Genomic DNA, 15,297 nt, shown 5'->3' with positions numbered 1-15,297 from the left:
TCGGAGGAGAAGGAGGAGCATGTTTGGAGGAGATGTGGAGGAATGGTAGTTAGTATTGGTGAAGTTATGAGGGGATGGGCTCTTGTACCCTACTGGTGGACATGGAGACCAATCTGTCACTGCCTATAAAATCTTTTTTTTTTGCCTATAAAATCTTAATTGTGTGTATCCCTTGAAGAACCCAGCTTATTGTATAGAACTTACTATGTAAATAAACTTCACCCAGATCTATGAATATGATCACCAAATTCACTAGCAACTTTATTATTGGTAATGGCAACCAACTGTGGTCGACCAATTCCGACCAATCCCGACCAGTGGGAACTGGCAAAATAAAATAAGGAAAACCATAAATGGGGAATATAGCAGCAGCATTTGCTTCTTAGTAGTGAGACCGCTGCACATCTGTATTAAGGGAGGGTGACTCTCCAGTCTCAGAATCCTGTGGTTTACTTTACAGAGAATTACAAAGATCTGGGCTGAGCCATGTATAGAGCCTTCTATCTCCCTTCTAGCCCAAAGCATGGTGTCTAGAGCAGCTGCGGATGCTAAGGGGTCTTAACTTGGTCCCAGTACAGTGAGTGACCCAGCTTCGCTATCTGATGGGACCACATATCTTCACAGAGCCCATGCGCTAGGTGATGAATCGCCTTCCCTGACAAAATGAAGACTGTGTTCGCGCTTGAATTATAAGTCTCACTTCAAACCATTTTATTCTTCCACAGACTTGGCAGACTTATTTATTTTAGAGGAACAATTCCTATTAAGATAATGTTATTAGGGTCTCATTTTCAGTTTGAATAAACAAAATCAAAGCTCCAGACTATTAGGCAAATATGAATAAAAATTATGACTGTATAGGGGCTATTTCCCCCATAATTATTCGCATGCATATCTATATTAATAAATCAAGGTCCTATATTAAGCACCTTGTTTAGAAGTCACAAACAGGAAAGAGGGAATTTGCCACCTATTCATGTGGGTCCTGGCAGGCAGGCAGAATTTATTCTGTGTCATAATTTTTGAGAATTTAGGACTTAAGTGTTTTGTTTACTCTTCTTCCCTATACAACTATTCCCATGACCCCCCACTTCCTCTCAAAGTCATGACCTCCTTTTTCATTTGTGGGTGAGTAACCTACTGAGTCCATCACGTGTTGCCTGTATGTACGCGTGTTTAGCGCTGCTTGAAACTGGGTAACCTATCAGGGAGCTTCTTTCCAGGTGTATTTGAAAGGTAACAGGGAAAGTGTAGTCTCTCTACAGTTGGCGACCGGATGCTTGGTGACCGGATGCTGACGGCTTTCTGGGTAAAGTGCATTGTTTCCCAGGTCATCTACTTTCACTCAACCCAGTCACTACCATTTTCTTTTTTTTTTTTTTTTTTTTTTTGGTTTTTCGAGACAGGGTTTCTCTGTAGCTTTGGAGCCTGTCCTGGAACTAGCTCTTGTAGACCAGGCTGGTCTCGAACTCACAGAGATCCGATGCCTGACTCTGCCTCCCAAGTGCTGGGATTAAAGGCATGTGCCACCACCGCCCGAGTCACTACCATTTTCCCCTCAAGATAAGGTCTTATTGTGACCCAGCCCTTAAGGTTACTACACACCAGACACACATTCATTCATTCATTCATTCAGTCTCTCTCTCTCTCTCTCTCTCTCTCTCTCTCTCTCTCTCTCTCTCTCTTATCTCTCTTTATCTCTATCTCTCTCTCTCTATCTCTCTCTCTCTCTCTCTCTCTCTCTCTCTCTCTCTCTCTCTCTCTCTCTCTCTCAGTTTCTGGATTACAGGCATGTGCCTAAGTATGAACTCAAACATGGCAACTGTGGGAAGAACCCTTGGAGAAATCCTCCCACGCCCTCATTGCTCCCTCCAGCCTTCCTTTCCCTGCTGTGCTCGGGGTGCTAATAGTGAGAGCTATCTCAGATTTATGACGGACAACAGGGCACACATCTGGAGCCTCTGTTCCTTTAGCTCAGTGACTCACAGACTCCATGAGTAGTATAATGTTATCTTCAAATGGCATTTCGTTTACACATCTAACGCACAGAAGTGAATAATATGACATTGCTTTGGCTGGAAAGAGGCACATGGAGTGCAGAGTCTGCCTGCGGGGCTCCTCTCTGTGCCAGGCACGGTGTGGCACACAATAAATGGCTTTCTATGCGATACTAGGCAAGTCCGACAAATGCCAGCTACACCACTAGTGCTCGCTAGTTCTATGTCCCCTTGACACACAAGTTAGAGTCATCCGAGAGGAGGGAGACTCAACTGAGAAATGCCTCCTTCTCATCAGGCTGTAGGCAAGCCTGTACGGCATCTTCTTTATTAGTAATCAGTGGGGGAGGGCCCAGCCCATGGTGGTGCCATCCCTCAGCTGGGTTCTCTAAGACACCAGGCTGAGCAAGCCATGGGGAACAAGCCACTAAGGTGCTCTCCTCCATGGCCTCTCATCAGCTCCTGCCTCCAGGTTCCTTCCCGCTTGTGTTTCTGTCATGACTTCTTCCAATCATGAACAGTGAAGTGGATGTCAAATAAACCCTTCCTTCTCCGATTTGCTTTTGGTCACGGTGTTTCATCACATCCATGGAAACCCTAAGCAGGACACTGTTATACTGTTGAGGATATCTGTGGACACAGACCATGTTCCACGCCTGCAGGGCATACTGCCCCACACTGACGGGTTGACTGGACCAAGATAGCCATCTGATCTTCTGGAGCTCTCTATAAATGATTAAGCTGTGTTCTCAAAACATGGCAGGCAAATCCCTTCCAGAGGGGCACATTCTGGGAGGTTGAGTTCCCCGCTGGGAAATGTAGTCTTGAAATAGAGAGAGAAAATAAACAGGGAGATGGGCGGAAAGAAGGCAGAGAGCAAAAGCCTTGGGTGAAGAGATTAGGATTTGTCGTGGCAAAGGCAATGAAGAAAAGCGGAGAGCCATGGGGCAGAAACAACAGCAGGGCATCTGTGAAGGGAGCGGGGAGGAGCTGTTCCAGCGGCTCCGCCTGGACCACAGACTACAGACACAGCCTGAGGAAGACTCCAAGATGGCGCCCCGCGCTTCCTCAGCTCCTTACCCAAGTCTCCACTAGCACAATCTACCCAGCATTCTCAGTCAGTTTTATTCCGGACAAGCCTCACTAGCTCCGCTGCCTAGTTTTCCTGATTCTCCAGACGCGCAATTCCACTCAGCAGTCAGCACGTGAGACCAGGTTTGAATACTGAGTTGTTCTGTTATCTTAAGACCGGACAGATATCAGCAACTGAACATCCTCTTTTATTCGGCTAATAAGACCAGAATTAACGTCAGGAAAAGAATGTCAAACTGTTCTCTAGGCGGTCTGCCGAGCCATATTGTTGATACAGGCTTGACAGTGAGGATTTGGAACTGGGTCATCTTTCTCCTCACATTTGGTGGACTACTTGAGTAAATCTCGTGTTTCCAGTGCCCCGCAGGGTATATTAAGTCTTTGGCTGAGATGTGACAGACATTGCCTTTGGGAGGAAATGAGGCTCAAATTGAGGCTCTACAGGCAGAGACCTGATAAAGACGGCTTTGCCTCAATCTTTGTGTTTTAAGTACTTTTAGATATTTAAAACACTCTTATCTGTGACGTGTACTAGAGTAAATCTGGTCAAATTTAATTTAGCAAATACTCCCAAAACTACACAGAAAGTAACTAACATTATCATAGCATATGGAACACTGCACTCGGAACTCTTGACCATTTCAAGATGGCTCTGACTCCTCATTTCAAGATCCAAATTCAAGGGCCAATGTTTCCAAGCACCGTTTTACATCATCATCACTGATGGAGGATGTGCTTATGCATCAATAATTCATCTTCTCAATGACATTCACATCTTTCTCCTCCCATGTACTAATGAAGCAAAAACATATGTACTTTCCTTTAGTAACCGAATCTGATAGGCAGAAAAGCAGCAAATACATGGAGGCCTTGAATGGTACTCTCAGCTAAACTGACTCATGTTACTTACCTAACACCAGCAAAATACACATTATTTTCAGGCATTTAACCAGGTACACAATATTCTAAGCCATAACATTTATCACATTTTTGAAAGGATTTGAGTCATGGAATATGTTCCTTAGCCATCACAGAGTTCAACTACAAAGCAATAACAGGAGGATAAGTACAAAGTCCTCAAATACTTAAAAACTAAATAGTTTGAATTTATTCATGGTAACCAAAGAAATAACAGAGAAATTAAAATATAAAGTATCCTAAACTAGATGCAAGGAAAACATAATAATTGATGGGTCAAGGCTAATGCAGTTCTTAAAATACCCTTCTATGCACTGAAGAAATTAAATTAGTAGTTAAAATCCATACACAGAAGTTCAAGCACAAATGACTTCTCTGGTAACTCTAACCAAATATGAATTTCAAAAAAATTCTTCCAAGGAAATTACAGAGGTGGAAAAAGTTCCCAACTCAGGTTGGCGATATCCCAATAATGAAATCGAAGGTATTACAAGAAAAGAAAATCCTCCCACCAGTGCAAGCTCATGTAGATGGATTCTAGCACCCAGCAATAGAATAATGCTTCAGAACAAACTGGGTTTATCCCATGAACTCAGGATTGCCTTAACACTAGAAAACTAATCAACATTAACTCACCATAGTATCAAACACAAGCTAAAATCTTGTCATCTTCCTAGCGAGTGGAGAGAGTAAAGCCCAAATACCTTCCTGATAAGAATTCACAGTAAATTTGGAACAGAAGGGAAAGCACTCCACCTGGAAAAGGGGTCTTAAAGAAAACATTACAGTAGCCATCCCTTCCGTGATGAACGCACACCGCGTTACCCCGTAAGACTGGAAACAAGCAAGAGTGTCCACTCTCACTCACTCTATTAGACGTTATACTAGAACTGCAATATGCAGTAATAAAAGATACAAAGAGTTCATTTCCCCAAAAGATTGTGTGAAAAGATTGGACAAGAACAATGAATCTACGTGAAGATGAGAGGATTGCCTACACGGAAAGTTCTAGGGAATTTACTTTTAAAAGTTATCAGAACGAGCAAATGATTATAGATAAGTGGAGTGTGACGCCAGCATGCAAAGGCCAGTTACATTTCTGTACACTAGCTAGCAATGATCTATTGGAATATGAAAGAGAAATACCATTTATAACAGCATTAAAAATGAAATGGGCAAAATGGTAAAAATCACTGATAATCCCCCAAAATGGAAACCATAAACTAAAATTTAAAAAATGGTGGTGAAAAAGTAAGGAAAAGATAAACTATATACACGGATCAGAATATCACGGTATCAATCAAAATCTTAGTAGTTCCTCCCCCGCCACATTTTTATTCAAAATTAGCCAATAGATTCCATAGTTCATATGGAAAATCAAAAGACCTAGAATAACTCCAAACAGCAAAAGAACTAAAGGGAAGGCCAATGCTCCTTGATGTTAAGAAATAGAAAAAAAAGAAGTCTTATTCCCAGTTACATAGTAGTGGATCACACATACCTTCTCCTCCAACCGCCCCTTCCCCAGTCCCCAACTCCAGCAAGGAAGCATTCCCTGGGAACCTGCAGACTGGTCCAGCCAGGGAAGCAGGTAGCCTAACTGTAGATCTTCACCTGTCCCTTTTCTCCTCTACATCCAACCTCCCAGCCTCACCCAAGGTCAGCAGCAGACCACCTGCTAGGGCTTGGGGCTTCACACACACACACGTGCGTGGGTGCACACACACACACCACACATCTCCAGCAGATCACACAGATCTTCTCCAACCTTCTTCCCCACTCATCCTGTTATCCCAGCCGCCAACTCCAGCAGGCATTCCCTGGAACTCACCAGCCAACCCTGTTAGAGAAGCAAGTAGGCCAGCACGCAAGCAAGCTTCACATCTTCCCCTTCCACCTCTCCTCCAAATTCGATCCCCCAGTCTCATCCCTAGCTCTGTAGCAGACTACCCGTTGGGGCTCTCCCCACTCTCTGATTCCATTCCCATGGGACTAAGAAGATCCTGGTGGAACACCCTGCTTTCCTCCCTCCCATAGACCTCCTCAGAATGCCCACTCCTAGTCCATTCCCACTCCTAAATGTGAGCATCTAATACCTAGAAACACAATTTACCCAGAACCACCTATTAGGATCCCAGAAGAATCGGGCAACACATAGCCACACACTCTCCTAAGAACCAGAGAGGGCAACAGAAACAAAGGAACAAAATATCCACCCAACAAAGACAAGACCAGATATCAACACCTAGAATCACAATCTTTCTACACTCAGATGCCTAGATTCCAGAAAAAAAAACACAGTCAATGACAACCAGGACAATGTCTCCACCAGAGCCCAGCAACCCTACCACAGCAGGCGCTGAGTATTGCAACATCACTGAAGCACAAAACAAGACCCTACGAGAGCCTTTATGGATATGATAGAGGTCCTTAAAGAGGGAATGAATAAATCCCTTAAAGAATCAGTGAAGACACAAACGGTTAAAAGAAACGAAATTGAAAGTGGCAATAGTTCCAGAACTGAAAGTGGAAATAGAATCAACAAGGAAAACCCAAAATGAGGGAAATGTGAGAATGAAAAATTTAGGAACTTGAACAGCAAACTCAGAGGCAAGCCTCACCAGCAGGATACAAGTGATGGAGGAGAAAACCTCAGGAATTGAGGACACAATTGGAGAAGGGGACACCTCTGTCAAGGAAAATGTTAAATCTAAAAAACTCCTGGAACAAATTTCTAGGAAATCTAGAAGACTATGAAAAGAACAAATCTAAGAATAATAGGAACAGAGGACTAACAAGAAACCCAGGTCAAAGGTACAGAAAATATATTCAACAAAATCATAGAAGAAAATTTCCTTAATCTAAAGGAGATGCCTATCAAGGTAAAAGAAACATACAGAAAACCAAATAAACTGGAAGAGAAAAGAACAGTAAACACACAGAACAAAGAAAGAATATTAAATGCTGCAAGGGGAAAAGACCCAGGAACATATAAAGGCAGGCCTATTAGAATAACACCTGACTTCTCAATGGAGATAGTAAAAGACTTGGACAGATTGCTATAGACTCTAAGCACAAGAGGAGAGCCCAGACTATTATACTCAGCAAAACTTTCAATTAGAATAGATGAATAAAATAAGACATTCCATGATAAAACCAAATTCAAGCAATATCTATCTACAAATTCAGCTTTACAAAATGCAGTAGAGGAAAAAACTTCAACCTAAACGGGTTAGCCACATCCAAGAAAACACAAGGAATAAATAATCCCAGACCAATGAATCAAAAGATGGGAAGCACATACACACACCACCACCACCACTACCATACCACCATCACACCACCACCTCCACCACTGCCGCCATCACCACCACCACCACCACCACCACCACCACCAACACCACCACCACCAACAACAACAACAAAATAAGAGGAATCAACAAATACTGCTCATTTATATCTTCCAAGATCAATGGTCTTAATCACCTAATAAAAAGACACAGGCTAACAAAATGAATGTGAAAACAAGATCCATCTTTCTGCTGCATACAGACAGGGTAAAAGGATAGAAAAAGATATTTCAAGCAAATGGACCTAGGAGCAAGCTGGTGTAACCATTTTAATATCTGACAAAAGAGACCTCAAACCAAAACTAATCAGAAGAGATAGGCTAGGACACTCCATACTCAAAGAAAAAACCCAACAAGAGGACAGAGAGTGCAACTTTTAACATGTATGCACCAAACACAGGACAGTCAAGTTCATAAAAGAAATACCACCACAGCTCACATCACATATGGACCCCCACACACTGATAGTGGGAGACCTCTATACCTGACTCACACCAACAGACAGGTCATCCAGACAAAAATTAAACAGAAATGCTGGAGAGAAATGACATTATAAACCAAATGAATCTAACAAATAATTATAGAACAGTTCACCCAAACACAAAAGGAAATACCTTCTTCTTTGTACCTCATGTACCTCTCTCCAAAACTGATCACATACTTGTACACAAAGAAAGTCTCAACAAATACAAGAAAATAGAAATAACCCCCAGCATCCTACCTGAGCACCATGGGTTAAAGCTGCACACCATCAACAAAAGAAACAATAGAAAGCTTACAGAATCATGGAAACTGAACAGCTCACTACTGAATGAAAAATGGGTCAAGACAGAAAATAAGACAGTAAGGGCTGGAGAGATGGCTCAGCAGTGAAGAGCACTGGCTGCTCTTCCAGAGGACTTGAGTTCAATTCCCTGCACCCACAAGGTGGTTCACAATCATCCGTAATGAGATCTGGTGCCCTCTTCTGGCCTGCAGGCAGACAGACATGCAGGCAGAACACTATATAATAAATAAATAAATCTTTATAAACATTCTATAATAAATAAATCTTTTAAAAACTAGAAGATAGGAAGAAATAAAATACTTTCTAGAATAAAAATGAATACACAATATACCCAAACTTATGGAACACAATGAAGGCAGGTCTAAGAGGCAAGTTCATAGCACTAAGTGCCAACATAAAAAAAGAAAAAAAAAAACAAGTAGAGAGATCTCATAGTAGCAACTCAGCAGCACACCTGAAAGCTCCAAAATAGAAATAAGAAATCACACACACCCAAAAGGAGGAGACAAAAAGAAATAACCAAACTCAGGGCTCAAATCAATAAAATACAAACAAACAACAAGAGTTACAGAGTCAGTGAAACAAAGAGTTTGTTCTTTAAGAAAATCAGTAAGATTGACAAACCCTTATCCAAATTAACTAAAAGACAGAGAGAATATCCAAATAAAAGCAAAAATAGAGATGAAAAGGATGACGTAACAACAGACCCTGGGGAAATCTAGAGAATCAAAAGGACATACTTTAAAAATCTGAACTCCATTAAACTAGAACTCTTTAAAAAAAATGGATACTTTTTTCAATACATACTACTTATCAAAGTTAAATCAAGATCAGATAAGCAATTTAATGGACCTGTAAGCCCCTGTGAAACAGAAGTAGTTATTAAAAGTCTACCAACCAAAATAAGACCAGGATCAGACGATTTTAGCACAGAATTCTACCAGACTTTCAAAGAAGGGTTAATTCCAATACTCCTCGAAATGTTCCACAAAATAGAAACAGAAGGAACATTGTCCAATTTATTTCACAAAGCCACAGTTACCCTGATACCCAAGCCACATAAAAACTCAGCAAGGAAAGAGAATTACAGACTAGTTTCCCTTACAAACATAGTTTCAAAGACTCTCACAAAATACTTGCAAACCAAATCCAAGAACACATCAAAATAAAATAAAATCATCCACCATGATCAAGAAGACCTCATGACAGAGATGCAGGGATGGTTCAACATACATAAACTGATAACTGTAATCCATGATACAGACACACTGAAAGATCAAAACTGTATCCGCAACGGATTAGACACAGAAAAGCCTTTTGACAAACACTCCTCCATTGCTGGTGGGGGTGCAAACTGGTACAGCCTCTTTGGATATCAGTATGCCAATTTCTCAGAAAATTATGAAACAACCTACCTCAAGACCCGGCAATACCACTTTTGAATATAGACTCAAAGGATGCTCAAACGTACCACAAGGACATGTGCTCAACTATGTTCATAGCAGCATTGTTTGTCATAGCCAGAACCTGGAAACAACCTAAATGCCTCTTGACTGAAGAATGGATAAGGAAAATGTGGTACATTTATACAGTGGAGTAATACATAGAAGAAAAAACAATGACATCTTGAAATTTGCAAGCAAATGAATGGATCTAGAAAACATCATATTGAGTGAGGTAACCCAGACACCACTCATAAATGACTTTTAGTCATAAAGCAAAATAAATAAGAAAGAAAGAAAAAAAGAAAAGAAAAGCCCCTTGACAAAAATCGAACATCCCTTCAAGATAAAAGTCCTGGAGATATTAGTGATACAAGGCACATGCCTCAACAAGTTCACAGCAAGCTCATAGCCAATACCAACTGAAATAGAGAGACTCTCAAAGCGATTCCGCTAAAATCAGGAAGAAGACAAGCTGTCCATTCTGCCCACACCTATTCAATATAGTACTTGAAGTCTTAGAGCAATGAGACAACTGAGAGAGACCAAGAAGACAAAAACTGGAAAGGAAGAAGTCAAAGTATCTTTATTTGAAGATGATAAAATAGTACATAAAAGTCACCCCAAAACTTCAGGACACCAAGAAAACAAGACCCTTATATTATATTATCCCTTAGAAGTCTGTTTTCTAATGAGGGACAAAAAGGAGGTAGATCTATCAGAGAGAAGGTAGGGATTTGAAGAGGTAGAGGGGAGGAGAAACGATAATCAGGATGTATTAGGAGAGAAAAAATATTTTTAATAAAAGGAAAAAAGAAAGACAGCAAAAAGCTAGAGTAATCAAAACACTGGTATTGCCATCAAGAGAAAAAAGTAGATAAATGATCAAAATAGCAAATTTCCCAAGTTCAGACCCATGTGCGTGCGCACATGTGTGTGTCTACATTGTCAACTGGTAGAAAGGCAATGCATCCAGTAGCAAGGAAAGTTCTTCTTGTAAATAATGCTGGCCCAATCTCACCCATGTGCAAAGGAAAAGTCGAAGAGGAACTAATCCAGACTTCAAAGAATGCCAAGAATATTAACACAAAATGGACCATGAGTTCTATTTTTTGAGACAAGGTCTTGCTATGTAGCCTGGGCTAGCCTGAACTATGATCCTCTTACTTTTGTCTGCCAGTGCTCTAGAATTAAAACAGAACTGCAAATCTGTAAATCACTTATTCATTATGTCCGTCTCTAAACTCTTATATTCCAGGTCTGAATGACTCTGCAGAGAAATTTCTAGAAGCTGCGTGAGAAATGTTTATACCTCAGAGAGGAACGGCAGGTCCTGAGAGCAGAGGTTATGGAGGAATGAGCCCCATCATTCCGGTCTCCCATGCTAGACCTTGGCTAAAAGATGAAGTCACTGAAAATATTTATTTCTTTATTACTTTTCAAACATAAAAATTATGCATCAGGAACATCAAGACGATGTGGAATGGCCAAACTTTAAAGTGTACTGCATATGTGGATCCAGCGGTTTCTACCCAGCTGTGGAGAACTATGATGCTGTGAGCAACTAAAACTAAGGCGGCCTTTCGGTGGTATGAGCAACTGCAAATCTCTTACGACTTAACTGAAAAAGAAGACACCAGAGTAAGTGCCTTGGGAGTGCACTCATTTGGCCATGGGATGAATGCCTAAAGCAAGGATGATGCTAAGCACTTAAGAGTGATTACTCACTAAACGTGCAGTCTCTCTTGCTATCCCTCCTAATGCTTTCTGACGCTTCGGAAGCTGCGGAGAACTATACCTAAGTCCATTGACAGGTGAAGAAAGGGAACCGGCACTTGGCTTATCTTGACAGCCAGGAAGGACGCCAAAGTCTCTGGTGGGTTTACCCACTTCTCCACCTGTATCGGCAGCGTCCCGAGGGAAGCCATACAAGAATATGCCGGACATTGCATGAAATTTTCATCTTAATAAGAAATGTAAGGACACATTAAACAGGCTTTCTTGTTCATACACCCCAGAGAAAAGCTGACAAGATTCCTTTCTTCTAATAAAAAGTGACTGGAGCTGGGAAAATGGTTCTGTAGATAAAGATTTTGGTGTGAAAGCATGGGGCTAGCATTCAGCTCCCCAGAATGCTGTGGGATAATGCTCTTGTACACTGTAAAAATTAGTCACTCATATTTAATAAAACTCTGACTGGCCAGTAGTCAGGCAAGAAGTTTAGGCGGGGCAACCAGACTAAGAGAATTCTGGGAAGAGGAAAGTCAGAGATGCAATTGTCATCCAGACACGGAGGAAGCAAGATGAAAATGCCTTACTGAGAAAAGGTACCAAGCCACATGGCTAAACATAGATAAGAACTATGGGTTAATTTAAGTCGTAAGAGCTAGTTAATAATAAGCCTGAGTGATTAGCCAAACAGTTTATAATTAATATAAGCCTCTGTGTGTTTATTTGGGACTGGACAGCTGTGGGACCAGGCAGGACAGAAATTTCTGTCTACACCAGCACCCATATACATGCTGGGTGGATGTGGCAGCCCCTGAGTTCAGAGCTTCAAATACAGACACAGGGGATCCCCAGAACAAAGCGGTCAGCTAGACTAGACATATTGGTGAACTCAACTGAGAGACTCTGCCTCAAAGAATAAGGTGAAGATTAACAAAGGAAAACTTCTGATGTCAGTCTTGGGTCTACACGCCCCCCCTCATAAACATTCACAGACACATGCATGCACATATGTAGACCACACACACAAAGCATAGGTAAGAAGAAACATACACACACATATATGCACGCATACACACATGCTCACATGCACCTGGACACACATGTGTGACCACAAACATGTAGACATTCACATACATATGTACAACAATACACATGCTATCCTATAAGAATAAGTCATGTGTGGTGCTGCAAAACTGTAATTCCAGAATTCTGGGGCCTGGGGGAGGAAGAGCATGAGTTTGAGGCTAGCCTGGGCTACATAATAAGACATTGCCTCAAAAAATAAACAAATATCCTTTACAAATACTCATGGTTGATATAGCCCAAGATCTCCCTATTCTGGTATGGTCAGCAAATGACTATTAGCATTTAATGTTCAAAAAAAATGTACACAAATTATCTAGCTACCCATTAATATCTTGCACTATCCCAGTAGCAAACTATTATAAAGGGGTTGCAACCTCTTATGTAAAGCATAGAACTTTCAATTTAGGAACTGGAAAAATACTTAATATAAATCAATCTATTCTTTTTTTAACACAAATCAAAAATAGCCTTTTACTCTTTTAATAATAAAGATGTCCCTTTCTGTCAAACTGTGGCCCACATAGCATTGGCACCACCAGATTGATATTTGGAGACTAGAAAGAGTCATGTGTTTTGGCAGGCTTTGCACTCCTTGACGGGACAAAGGATGACTGGAATGGACAGAGGCCATCCACACCTCCTCCATGGTCATCACACTGAGGGTGTGTCTGTAAATAGTCACATCCTAAGACACAGTGCTTGTGTTCTAGGCGCTGGCTAGAGGCCACAGAGAAACTTAGTAATAAAGGTCACTTTAGAAAGAAACATGGGGAAATAACCGATGCTTTGAAACAAAATATCACAAAAACTTATGGACAGAAACCATAACATCTGAGGTGTTCCTCAGTTGCTGAAGAGCCTGTCTAGCATGCCTGAGGTCCCAGACCCAAGCCCCAGATACTGGGCACAAACGTATAATTCCAGACGGGGAAGGTGCATGAGGATCAGAAGTTCAAGGTCCTCCCTCCTTGGCCACATAATGGGTTTGAGGCCAGTCTAGGCTACGAGAGACCCTTTCTCAAAACCATTAGAATCATTGATTGATTCTTGGATATTTTCTTTTTTACGCATTGCTTGTATATTTTAGTTTTTATTATTGTTATGAACATGGACTTTTAGTAAACGGATCGAAAGGAACAAGGGCTAACTGATGTGAAGTCAGAAGCTCTTCTGCTGTCAGAGGCCAAAAGTCAACTTCACAGAGTTGGTCGGGGCCTTCCTTGTACAGAGCCTCACACGGCTGTACACAAATGCTTTGTACGCGCACACGAGAGGGTCTGCATACAAAAGGACTGCGTGGAGATCTAAGAGAGAGATCTAAAGGGGGATTCCAGTGATCAGTGTTGTCACACCATGTAGAGGATGCAAGGATGACAATCAGGAAAAGGCGGCTTGGCCTCTATGATGGACTAAGGAGAGCAAATCTATGCCATATTTTCTTAAATATTTATTTATTTATTATGTATACAATATTCTGTCTGTGTGTATGCCTGCAGGCCAAAAGACGGCACCAGACCCCATTACAGATGGTTGTGAGCCACCATGTGGTTGCTGGGAATTGAACTCAGGACCTTTGGAAGAGCAGGCAATGCTCTTAACCTCTGATCCATATCTCCAGCTCCCTCTATGCCATATTTTTAAAGGCAAAGGAAACAATTCTTTTCTAACTTAAAATGTTTCTAGAAGGAGAGGAAGGAAGACTGGGGAAACAGCTTTTTGTCTTTCTGACTGGCTACAGGCTTCTAGTTGTTCCCATGAGCACGCCTGTAGCTTTACATGAAAACATCCTCTCCTTGTCTTTGAAAACATAAAAGTGGAAGGCTAGGAGAGTCTGGAAACACTGTGGGAGAGGCAGGAAGACAGTAAAGTATCCACCTGTAGGAACCATGCAAGGCAGACCGTGACAACTGTTCTCTTCTTAGGCCTGAAGCTCCCCGTCACTATTGTGATGGTCTGAAATCAGGGCAGACAAATATAGAAGCAGGCAACTCGGTTTAAGCAAGGCCTTAAGACCATTCATTTACCCATTATGAAGCATTTGTTCACAACCTATGTGTCATTCTTCGATGAAAACTTTCCAATGCATTTAGATAACACTGTGCTTAATCAGACCATAGTGAAGTAGACTGGAGCTTAATTGTGTTGCTACAAGGGTTAGAGAGATGGTTCAGTGGTTAAGAGCATTTGGCTGTTCTTCCAGGGGAACCAGGATTCAATTCAACCCCATGGCAGCTCGCAACTCACTGTAACTCCAGGTCCAGAGGATCTGACACCTTCACACAGACACCAATGCACATAAATAAATAAATTATCTAAAAATTACGTCGCTGTGTTTTCTCGTTGATATGTCTGAAGAAGCTCACTGACATGCACACAGTCCACCTTCCTAGCCCATCTTCCCACCTCTCCGTCCATCACTAAGCCATGGTTAGCAGGCAGCATGACAACAGATTTTCCTGAAAAGTGCTGCGTCGAGGAGTAAGACAGCCTGATGAAAGCCAGACGCTGGCCCTGGCTCATTCTGTGAGGCTTATCCTAAGGTCTGTGTGTTGGTGACAGCGTAGGTGGCAGAGATCTCTATTCCCTGTGCAGCTGGAGGATGTGGGGCCAGCAGCCTTCAGCTTCTGGAATAGGAACACAAGCTTATTCTAAAGAACAAGCTACAGACAGGGCAGGCAACAGCAAGAACGACAGGGAGGTGGCCTTGAATAAGCCCAGGCAACAGACTTGTGAGCTAGCACTGAAGTGTACTGCAACAAGTTTAACGGGGCAGTCCCGGGCCTATCCCCAGGGCCATGTTCTCTGCTTCCTTCCCAGGATGCCAAAGTGACAGACCAAAGCATGAGAAAGCAGGGATTCCAGAATGGGAAGTCACATTTTAATAAGCCGAAAAG

The 15,297-nt window shown here is 41.8% G+C and overlaps 1 protein-coding gene across 7 annotated transcripts in view; it reads right to left on the bottom strand.

Moving 5' to 3' along the window:
• The window catches only part of Pced1b (PC-esterase domain containing 1B), a 166,401-nt gene that overhangs the window by 109,122 nt on the left and 41,982 nt on the right, over positions 1-15,297 (bottom strand). The gene's annotated exons all lie outside the window — the stretch shown is intronic.

This window comes from Microtus pennsylvanicus, chromosome 2, assembly GCF_037038515.1.
Source record: "Microtus pennsylvanicus isolate mMicPen1 chromosome 2, mMicPen1.hap1, whole genome shotgun sequence".
Classification (NCBI taxonomy): Eukaryota; Metazoa; Chordata; class Mammalia; order Rodentia; family Cricetidae; genus Microtus; species Microtus pennsylvanicus.
The sequence above is the reverse complement of the archived record's forward strand: the minus strand, read 5'-3'. Positions and strand labels throughout refer to the sequence as shown.